We start from the raw sequence: 12095 nt of genomic DNA, 5'->3' as shown, positions 1-12095 counted from the left end.
TTGCAGAAAGCAAGGCTTTCATTTTACCGTAGTTAGTGCTTACTTTTGGATGCAGAAGGTTACTATTTTCACAAAACCGTTAGTTATTAGTATTGTGGAGATGTGTGAGGGGAAGTATGTCAGTGGGAATGTCACCGACTCTACTTCTGAATATTAAAATTCCAAGTTTGAGTTGAAAGGTGGAAATGAACGGTAGAATTTCGAGAGTGCTAAAGAGGGGTGCTGCTGATGCTGTGTAGGAACAATGTGTGATAATTCGGACTGCTCTTTTCTGAAGGTGAATGAGAGATAATAGGTGTGTGGCGTGGGTATTGGCCCAGGATGAAATGCAGTAGGTTAGGTGACTGTTAATGAAAGCATAGAAAAGTGATTTTAAAATGTGTTGCTGAAAACAATGCCTTGTGCGAATGAGTATGCGGATGCCAAAAGCAGTTTTCTTGATGACAGAATTCACGTGAGTGTTATATTTGAGTTCATGGTCTATTGTGACACCTAGAAAAGTAGTCTTTGATGGGGTGATGACGCAGTTATCAATGTATATTTGGGTGAAATCGTATTGCTTTTTTGGGACGAGTGAAATAACATAAAAGTTGTTTTAACAGGGCTGATTTTCAATCAGTTATTTTTGCACCATGAAACAAGTTTCACGACATCAGTGTTTAATTTTGCTAGTAGATTGTTAAGATCTTTGTCACTAGAAAATATCGTAGTATTGTCAGCAAAAAGAATGCAGTCAGATGAGTTAAGTGATGATGGTAAGTCGTTCATGTAGATAAGAAACATGAGAGGCCCCAGAATTGAGCCCTGTGGGACTCCCTGGTTAGTTATTATTGGTGAGGATAAAACACCGCCATAATTGACAACCTGGGTTCTGTTAGCGAGGTAGCTTTGTGAAAGGGCTAAAGTAGGCCCACAGATTCCCAAGGAATCAAGTTTAGCATACAAATTAGAGTGGTTTATAGTGTTGAAGGCTTCAGTTAAATCTATAAATAACGCCCCTGCCCAGAGCCCCTTATCGATTGAATGTTTTATGCTATCTGATAGTTTAATCAGTGCTAATTCAGTAGAAAGCTTAGCGCGAAAATCAAACGGCTTATGTGACAAAAGGTTAAATGTTGTTAGGTAGTCCATTAGGCGATTCACAATGAATGCGGTGTTAATAAGCTCTGAGAGCACAGAAGATAACTCACGAGCAACAAGTTTGATTTTAGCTGGATAAATGGAATCAAGGCCACATCCTGTCGTCTTCAAACTTGTTATAGTGCAAAGAACCTCAGCACGTGACGTGGGTTTTAAGAAAGAAGAGTGAGGCAAGCGAGACAACGAAGGCAAGTTAGTGACAGTCGATACCGAGTTGCTGAAAAATGATTCATTAAAAGAATTGGCGATAGTGACAGGGCAAGTTAGAACGCTGGTGCCATCCGAAAATTCGATCTCAAGTGCATCTGGCTGATCAAGATGTAAGAATTCCTTAATTACGTTCCAATTTTTCCTACTGTCATTCCCATTTTCAAGCATTTTATTTTGATAGTAGGTTCGTCTGGCTTTTTTTGAGTAGGATAGTAAGAGTTTGTGAATAGAGTTTGAAGCGGGTCCTGAGGGACAGGTTGAACGGCTGAAGTTTTACTTTTTTGTAAAGGTTATGTTTTTTATTTATGCTACGCAGCAGTCCTCTAGAAATCCACGGGTTTCTAGGGGCTGAGTACCAACGCGATATGGTGGATACAACTGTACACGAGTTTATGATAACTGTTAGTTTCTCAGTCAAAGTACTAAACGATTTATTAACACAAGGTTCTTGCGATAGTTTCCCCCAGTCAAAACCAGATACCAAATCAACGAATTTTGTACAATCGAAACGACACCCATTGGCCATTTTATTTTTACAATTAGTTTGTGTTTTAAATAACAGAAAAATTGGATAATGATCTGTTAGATCAAAATTGACCACACCGGCCTCCTGAACTGACATAACGTTACTGAGTATATGGTCAATAAGCGTGTTTCTACCAAAAGGAGGACATCGTGTCGGAGAATCCAGCAGAGATCTCAAACCATAACCCATGAAGCAGTTAGAGTATTGAGCACAAGAACTGTCGTTAATATTTTTAATGTCAATGTTAATGTCGCCTAAAATGATCACGTTATAATTTTCGGAAATGAATGAGCTTAGTATATTATCAAGCTCAGCACAAAGGTCACCGTAAGATGATGATGGGGACCGATAAATTGAACCAATGATAGTTCTTTTGTTAGACGGAAGGAAATCACGGTCGAATTCGAACCAGACTGATTCACATTTCGACACAGAAAACGCGATATCAGTACGTAGTTTATATGACAATGCGTTAGAAATGAACATGGCTGATCCACCATGATAGTCACCGAGGCGATGAAAAAATTCAGCACGATAGCCCGGAATGGAAAACATGTTATCATCAGCTGCAGATAGCCATGTTTCTGATAGACATATGAGCGAAAAGTGATGATCGGTTAAAGAAAGGAAATTAACCATATCATCAAAGTTTTTCGGTAAGCTTCGGGTGTTAAAGTGCATGATTGAAATATGAGAAACAAACGAACTAAGAAGTTGCTTCAGTTCCAGGATAGCGTGTGTCACCATGATGGTTCACAATCATCATGGATGCTTAAATGCTTTTTGGAAAAAACGGCCACATCACTAACACCACAGATGCGGTACACTCGGCTGTCCGTGGACTTTCTTGCTTTGATGCGGCAGTTGTCAACCCATAGGAACTGCGACTGCTTTTCTTCCTTAAGTGACAATGCCTGAGCAAAGAGCCACTTGTTCTCTGGTGTTAGGTGATCGTTGACAAATATGGGCTTATCCTGATTCATCATGGCGATAGACCAGGTTGTCAGACGCGCTTTTCTGGCCTTCGAAGCAAATTCAACCTTTTTTTTTGTCGTGAACAAAAACGCGCGATAATATTCGAGCCACTTTTAGTGAGGACCGTATGCACCACATCTATCTCATCAGGGCTCACAGGACAACCAATCTTATCTGCGATCTGTTGCAGAATTGCTTCACAGCTTTCGCCTTTTGTCTCCGGAACACCTTTAATTGCAACATTGTGCATGCGCGAATATTGCTGCAATTCAGCAACCTGTTTTGTTAGCTGCTCTTTTGTTCGAGACAGCTCTTTATTTTCTTTGACCAGGCTTTCCTGCTTAGACTTCATTGTTTCAAAGATGTCATTAAACATGGCGACACTTTTACGCAACTCCCCATCTTCTTTGCGTAATGATTTCTCTAAATAGCTCAGCACAAGTGGGCAATTTGGTTTGGCAGCAATGGGTGCGGCAAAAAAGAAAAGGGAAATTGTTTTCAGCAATAGAAGTTCAACCAACCTGCGCACGCAAAAGAATGCAGTCAGCGGAATGCTGCGTTGCCGCCAACCCATCTGCCAAGTGAAGGGTTCCGCGATGAGCCCAGCTTATATAGCTTCCAGAAAAAAGGTTCTGCTGTAGATGGACAGGTGGCGTTGGTCACAGGTGGCACGTGAAGTCTCTCTATCTACGAAAAGTAGCGAAAGGTCTTGATCCAGCAGCCTCGCCGCGTGATTGGCCGGTTGGCGACACGTGACCTTTTCTCCTTCGCGCCCCGCCTAAGGGTCCAGCAGTCGTTCGCTGTGCACGCGGATAGCGCGGTTGTTTGCGTTTCCGAGCATGGAATTGGACGTTTCGGTAAGTAAAAAACATTTCTTGCGGCTCTGATGCATTGTTTTTGCAACGTAGAAGTGCTTATTTACCTTTCCCTTGAGTGGCCATCAGTAGCAACTCTGAGGGGGAGCAAGCTGACTGCGCTGAAAGCATACAACAAGGAGAAGCTAGACTTAGCAGCTACATCACCTGCCGTACTTCAGCTGGTAGAAACCGCCGAGAGCTACCTGCGCAGCAACCGGGAAAACCTACTTGAAAACAGGGTTTCCACTAAAGACCTGCAAGCTCAAATACAGGATCGGCTGTTTTGGGGGAGCTGCTTTTCAACATGCCACAGAGTCGGCAATGACATCTTGGCAATTTTTTTATGAACGAGAATCCGCATTCTTGTCAGCAAAAAGAACCGTGAGCTTGTACATCATGCTCAGGGCACCCAGAAGTATGGTAGCAGAAGTGTCGGCATGAGCATAGCAGCGAAGTGCATTAGGTAACGCACAATGTTCGTCTGTGCAAGGATATTTACATACAATGCTACTGAGCTTAAATGTAAATAGATTTGTCCTGCGCATTGAATATTATAGTTGCTACTGTTACTTTTCTTTAGACCTGTGGTCTCACTTTGGATGTAGTGCTTCTTTTTCTTGGTAGTTTTATTTTGCTTTTCTGTGAATTAATTGCAGTGCAATATTTTTCGTGGTTGTGTAAAGAGATAAAGATTTGTTGTTAGTATTAAATCCGCGCTCCTCATGATGACATGTTTTTATTAAGTGGGAGATACTTAGTGTTGTGCATTATACTAATGCTGTGATCTACTCTAGTCAACATGACTATTTGCTCTTTCTGTGGGCTTCTGTAACAGTCATTTTGACAGTCTTTCAAATAAAATGTGTGTTCTGCATTCCTGCAATAAAAGTATATGTTCAAATACACGTTCCTTTATTATCTGGCATGTGCACACAAACCACCTCACTCAGCTTTTATGGCTATGGTTTCAAATCCTACAGGTGCAGATACATCACAAATTTATTTGTAAATGCAGTGGATAATATTGTAAACATAACCTCATATCTGCGGGGCTTACAAATGTTATGTACATGGGGAGTGGAGGTGGTGCGGATAGTAGAAAGGGGAGAGCTTAGAATAAATGTAATTTTTTCAAAAAAGAAATAAATGCGGCGCTTCGTAGACACTTGTAAGCATTCTCTATTTCCCCGATCTTAGAAGGTAATCTGGTCAGGGGCGTAGCAGAAATAATTTTTTCTAAGGGGTGGGGGGGGGGGGGACCTCCTCGATCTGAAGTGGGGGCCAGGCAGGCACATGTGACCGACTGTCATTTTGTGCTCTGTATGCTATCGAAAAAAATGGAGGGGGGGAGGGGAAAATGGGTCCACTGTGCCACCCCCTGGCTACGCCACTGAATCTGGTTACTGATAATTGTCAGATTCAGCGAAATCCTTTATCCGAAATAAAGCTCTTAGAGTATTGTGTATACAAATAATTCGGTTAGCGTTAAAAGACCGCGGGAACACAGCCGAGCACTGAAAAACGCGATAAGAGCGCACGTAACTCACTGCGCACCACTATAAGCAATCAGTGCGCAATGATGTTTCCGAAAGTTTCGGTAAGCTCACAACCCCAGATATTTTTGAACTATAAAATAAGCACTTTCAGTTGACCCAAATATCGTCTCTACTTCAATGTAAGCTGAATTTCAGATCGTGCAGACGACCGTAAAAAAGCGCCGTATGACTACCGCTGTGAAACACCGTTCAATAGAATGAGATGCTTCGAAAGTACGAACGTTTTATTGCAAAGCTTCACATGTCCTGGGATCGTTCGTCGTTGTCCCTACTGCTTGAAAATTCCTGGGCAGCTTACGCTACAAAGGGCAATAATTAGCCGGTTCAAACGCGCATTGAGAGCGGTTTCAGCCGTCCGCAAAATGCACGCGAGCGAGCGGAGCGTCGTCTGCTAGCGCTGCTCCTTGGACGCCTCCAGAAGGCGCGCGTGTAGTTGTCGCTACCTTTATATATATAGGGACCTTAGTGGCACGTGGCACTGGGATGATACAGCCAGTCCGTTGATTTCTTCGCGCTAGGAGCACACACTGATATTGACCGCTTTACAGTGCTGCGGTGGATTCGCGGTGATTTCGCGCCGGATCCGTAGATACCTGCGCACGCAAGATAATGCAGTCAGCGGAATTCTGCGTTGCCGCCAACCCAGCTGCCTACCAACTGCTTCGAAAAAAAGTATACAATTATCATATTATCAGACGAGTCTTCTTAGCGCACAGAGTGTTGCTTGGCAGGAACATACAATACCGCCAGCCGTCAACACATAAGAATTGCGCAATGAGTGGGTGTTTTAAAGGTCCACCAATTAGAAAGCGTTCAGGCAAAGTCAACGGTTGCGTAGGTTCACGTTTGCCTAACCGACGCGTAGTGGGCTGCTCTATAATTTGGAAAAGAAAGAAACATGCCATAGTGTGCACTTCGGAACAGTACTTGCAGTAAGCATTCTAAGAAAGTTCGAAACGGCGAATGTTACGCGTGCTAACGCTTGTTTCTTTGTATTGTTGAACCATCCACCGAGAACTGGTCACTCTAGCAACTGTAAGGCGACACACATGAAGCCCAATCATACTATCGCCTTTTAATCTTGAAGGGTCATCCAGATTTTCTTCAAATAGGAATTTGCCAGACATGCATTTATATAAAAATTTCACGCACAGAAAACCGCACCGAAAGGAACAATACGTAGGCGCTTATGAGTGCTCAATATGTCCAAGGTTCAAGTCCCTTGATTGCACTTAGCCAGGGTTCCACCTCGATGTTGGTATACGACACACAAGCTTTGCTTTGTCGTTAGCTTTTCGTTGACAATGTTGAAGGGTTGTTCCATCAAGCGCTGGAGGGTTCTGTCATGTTGTTTACAAACAAGAACAAACTCCATCGAGGTAGTAGAGGTGAGGGCAGGCTCAGCGTGTGCAACAGGAATGTATGGGGTGTTAAGTATTGTTGAATATTTGAAACAAGAAAGTATAGAAACAAGTGTGGGCACGCGAGAAGAGCTCGTGCCTGGTGTGTGCCGAACCAGCATTTGCCGGTGATGAACGCGTTTGCTATCTCTCCGAGTCGTTAAACGTTTGTTGTGTTCTACTCTACCGGTAAAGACACCTTTAATCCACATGGGGAGGGGACAAAAGTTCCCAGGCTACTATTCTGAGCATTCTTATGGCCACGTGCCCTGGGAACTTGACCCCCCCCCCCCCCACGTAAGTCTATTGTCTATTGCATGACAGTCGTTATCAGTGCGGTGGCTATTGAAATGAAGGACAATGAATGTTATAGAGCAATAGCCATGGACATAACTGGCATGTTAAAGATATATTGCCAAACGCTACCATCGCAGGCACCGGAAATGTGCCGCTGCGGCTCCCGCTACCAATGCGTTTTGATCCTATTTCCTACCATTCACGTACCCGGGTGTCAAAAGACATATTTGTTGATAGCTGCCCGTGAAATGTATGAGATACTAAAAGGACGATTGGGCCATGAGCAGCCTAAATACACGCGACGAGGAAAATTCCTTCCAGGAACTAAGCCAAAGTTTTGCAGTCCATGAGCGCATGAACGTAAAACATAAACGTCTGAAGCGTACGCTGCACGCGGCTAGGGGGCTTACTTCCAAGGGAGAGAATTCTGAAGTGTAGCTTTGCCACCGTTACGTTGGGACCCAAGACCAATCGTGCGCAGTGGGAAGTGACTGCGTGGCATTACGATGGTGATCAACTTATAACACAGGTCTTTTACTCACTTTCTGTGCCTCAAGCGTTGTGATCGGTTCCTCCACCCTATGCGTGATTAACCTATACCATTCACACTTTTCGAAGACACCATAGACACACACACACACACACACACACACACACACACACACACACACACACACACACACACACACACACACACACACACACACACACACACACACACACACACACACACACACACACGCACACACACACACACACACACACACACACACACACACACACACACACACACACACACACACACACACACACACAGGCTCCGCTGTTTTGCTGCAAAAGGTCAGCTATTCTGTCTTCCGGCTCTCTGAATTTATTCAGGGGTTGCTTTCGAACACCTTGGGATTCCGTTCGACACGGACTCGAGGCTCTCTCAGTGGCCATTCGGCCGCAATTACCAGTCGTACTATAGGCCGCCGGCTGCCGGTTCCAACATGGCTGGCTCATACCCGCTCGGGTATGACTGAGCCACAGGCCGTTTCTGCACAGCCTCCAATGGCAGGCAGTCACCCTGGTCCGGGGGATGCGCCTCCATCGAATGGTTCGACATTTTCGCCGGACGGGGACAGGGCGCTGCTCGATGTAGATTTGCAGAATGCACCAGTTGCTTCCGTTCCCGCAATACCCGACGTTCCCGACATCCAGTTGCCTGCTGCAGCGGCTGTGGCGCAAAATGCAAGGCTGCCTACCGAAAGTGGTCAAATGACGCAAGCTTCTTTTCACCGCGTGATCACACATCAGAAACAGATCCACTCATGTAAGGTATCTAATACCCATAGGTCCCACATCATTGGTTTGCTTCGACAAATCGTACAGGAGTGTGCTGATATCCGAGCAATTGCAGAAAACCAGGGTGGGCGAATGGACTAACTTCGTCACCAGTTGGCCCTGTCGAGACATTCGGCTTCTCTCGGTGCGGCACTCAAGGCTCCTCGGCCTGTCCAAACGGCCGTGACTTATGGGGAGATGCGAGTCGAAAAATCGCGTTTTTAGCGAAATTTCTCGTATTTCTGATTTTTATTGCATTGTAATCTTCAAACCTTCTTCTTTCATCTGTGAAAATTTCAAAACTAAATTTGAACCGCGAAATGCAAAAAAATGTGTATGAAGGCATCGCGGTGGCTCAAAATTTCGTGAATTCGCGCCGATATTGGCCATCTTTGACTGCGCGCTGCTCCCTGTCGCAGTGCTGCCGGCCATCGCGATCGGTTGGGAAAGTTGCGTCCGGCCTTCTTACAGCTCCGACGACCGCCAGTTTCGTACGTCGGCAAAAAAATAAAAACTAGGCCTTTTTATCACGTGGTTTGAGCGGTTTGAAACGCGCGGCACCCTAAGCCGCATCGCCATTGGCTACCGAGTCATTGTCAGCTGTGTTGGTGGCGGCCATCGGCATTTGGTCCGTCTGCTTTTCTGCTCGTCTACGCATATTTCCGCGGTTACAAGCCCGAAAAAGTGCAACGTGAGACCGCAGAAGTTTCGAACGAAGCACAAGTTCAAGGGAAGGCGGCGTAAAGCGCCCCGAACGACGGCGACGAACGAGAATGCGCCTACGTGTGCTAGGCCTGACGGCGGCATCGACGAGTGCGCGAGCGACAGTGGTTGTGATGAAGGGATTGACGCTGCGCTTTCTTTCGTCAGTGCTTCGGAAAAGAAGCTCGGCTTCTTCGAAAAAGACGAAAGACAGCGCGATGAGGTTTGTGCAACGACAGTTTTGTGCGACACCCTCTTGCTGACGGCACTTGTGGCAGGTGCGGCATGCCCGGCTTGCGGTATTCAAAAACTTGCCGTTCGGGAGCTGGCAGAAAAGCGCAAGGGACTTTCGTCGCTCCTCGAACTTCATTGCGAAAACAGCGAATGCTCAGCGACTGTTCTTTCGTGCTCCTATACGTCACTGCGTGTTACGGCAGACGGCAGCAGCCGAGTGAGCCAACGGTACGACAGTGGGAGCTCCCGAGATAGTTTCGCTGTAAATGTGAAGGCGGTGGTGGCTGCACGCGCTGTTGGCATTGGGCATGAGCAATTGTCGAGATTTTGCTCCATTATTGGACTCCCAAAGCCAATGCACCACCGAGGATTTTTTTTCGATGGCAAAGAAGGTGCACCCCGCTGCCATGGCAGCTGTGAGTGAAAACTTGCGCCGATCCAGAGAGTTGACGAAAGAAGTAGCAGGCGAAACTGATGTGGCTGTTATGTTCGACGGCACTTGGCAGGAGAGGGGCCACAAAAGCCACAACGAGATTGGCGCAGTTATCTCCTTAGATACTGGCCTCTGCTTAGACTTCGAGGTCATATCAAATTACTGCCTGACATGCAGTAGGCACAAGGATATGGGCCCTGACGAGGAAGTGTGGCAGGCATTTCATGGCCCAGTCTGGGAAAAAAATGCAGACTGTTCCTCCCATGCCATGGAAACGGAGGCTGCAATGCGCATTTGGCAGAGATCATTGACTTATGACACCCCACTGCATTTCATGACATTCATGAGTGACGGGGACAGCAAAGCATATAGTGCAGTTGCAGAGCCAAAAGTCTATGGTGCTGTCAATATAGAAAAAGAAGACTGCAATAATCATGTGGCCAAGAGACTTGGCAACGCGCTACGGAAGCTGCATGTGCCATTACCACTATGGCAGAAAATGAAAGAGCCAGCCATTCAGAAGCTCCAAACATACTATCAGATTGCCATAACAAGCAACAGGAGGAGTGTACGGGATATGTACACTGCAGTATGGGCTTCGTACTTCCACTCATGCTCTACTGACAATGCTGGCAGCCACAAGTTTTGCCCTGCAGGAACAGAGTCGTGGTGCAAACATCAACGCGCTGAAGCACTTGGTGAACCTGCAGCACGCCACACACCTCTCCTGACAAAAGCACAGGGATTGGCTGCTTTGCCCATTTATAAGCGGCTAACGAATGAGAAGCTCCTTGCTCGATGCATCAAAGGGAAAACCCAGAACGCATCGAAATCCCTGAACAGCAAAATTTGGCTACTTTGCCCCAAGACTAAGTTTGTCTCCCGAACGGTTGTCGAGACTGCCGCAGCTATGGCAATCCTGTGGTTCAACAAGGGTCATGCTACTTTCGAGCACATCCTGGAAGAGCTCAACATACTGCCATCTAGAGATCGAGTTACTTTCAGTGATTCCCGCGATGCGAGGCGCATCAAGAGAATGTCCGAGTGTCTGACAGCAGAAGGAAGAGCCCACCGTCGTCGTGGAGTGAAAAGGGCACGGCTAGAAGAGAGTGCTCGCAAGGACCGTGAGGGCACAACCTATGCTGCAGGACAGTTCTAGTAACTTGCAGTGTTTTTCAAAGTTCTGTTGAACATTATGACCAAAGATTATGCATTTCTAACAACTCTGTGATAAAAAAAAAGGTTTCAAACTTTCAAATGCGTTTTTCTCCTTTTGCAGTTTTGCGTGATCTGTGCTTCTTATACAAGCTAGTTCGTATACTTAGAATTGTCATACCTTTATGAAATTTTGCATATAGAATGATGAAGGCCCATAGAGTGCAATTATTTATTCAGATTGTCAGTGCTGCTTGATTATGTTTTTCAAAAATTACATAACATTGAAAGCCCTTGGCAACTAAAGCCATAGTAAATTTTTATTTATTTATTTATTTACAGGTTACTGCTAGCCTGGGTGCCAGGCTTTGAGCAGGTGTGGGCGATACAAAAGAAGAAAACAGGATAACATACAAGCATAACAATACACTTCTAAGGGTACACTTTGAACCGAAAAAAAAAAACCGGAACCGGAATATACTGTACAAGTGCAATCGGTAGGATAACAACTACTATTGAAGACTAAATCATGCCGAATTCAACAGGGCACGAAGAAAGGATGAGACATCAGAACATTGCATAACATTAGCAGGTAACAGATTCCACTCATGGCACGTACGGGAAAAAAAGGAATTTTTGAAGACGTTTGTTTTACACGAAAATTCAGCGACTTTCATTAGGCGATTGGATCGTGTTGGGCGGCAAATGCTGGGCTGGATGTATGCTTCCTTGTCAATTTGAAGTCTATCGTTATACATGAAATAAAAAAATTTAGCTGATCATGATAACGTCTTACCGCAAGGCTTTCCAAACCGGCCCTGCGGAGACGGTTTTTCTTTTATTATTGACGGTTTCTATTTTATTATTTTATTATTTATTTTCTATTTTATTATTGTATTTCACCTTTTTACACACAAAATTTATATAGTTTTTTGCACTCTACAGTTCCAAAGGATCATAGTCAGCTATATCTGCATGCTTTATCTCAAATTTTTATAGGTCAGAATTGTTGCATAACAATGGCCATAATTTTGCAGTATCTGACCTGCAGAAAAAAAAAACCAAGCAATCTACATAAAAATAAATGACATATTTGAAAAGAAGAGAAAAAAACTCTATTAGCATGCCAATTTGTGTTAAATTCAGACTCTTATTAAAGAAAATTGTTTTTCGAGTAGCATCTCCCCTTATGCGGCGGCAGCCGCGCGGAGCACGGCGCGTCCTACCGCGGTCCCGCCCGTTTGGCCTGAGACTTGTTCTCGCCCTGTACTGCCATCGCACTGG

General features: G+C 45.1%; 1 long non-coding RNA gene across 1 annotated transcript; it reads left to right on the top strand.

Moving 5' to 3' along the window:
- The first annotated feature begins 391 nt into the window (after positions 1–391).
- On the top strand, positions 392–11599 carry LOC142777413 (uncharacterized). Its single transcript, XR_012888073.1, has 2 exons — positions 392–454; positions 11154–11599. It is a non-coding gene; the product is annotated as an uncharacterized LOC142777413 (long non-coding RNA).
- Positions 11600–12095: the final 496 nt, after the last annotated feature.

The sequence above is a fragment of the Rhipicephalus microplus genome, chromosome X, assembly GCF_043290135.1.
Source record: "Rhipicephalus microplus isolate Deutch F79 chromosome X, USDA_Rmic, whole genome shotgun sequence".
Classification (NCBI taxonomy): Eukaryota; Metazoa; Arthropoda; class Arachnida; order Ixodida; family Ixodidae; genus Rhipicephalus; species Rhipicephalus microplus.
Note: the sequence above shows the minus strand (reverse complement) of the source record. Positions and strands in the feature narration are given on the sequence as shown.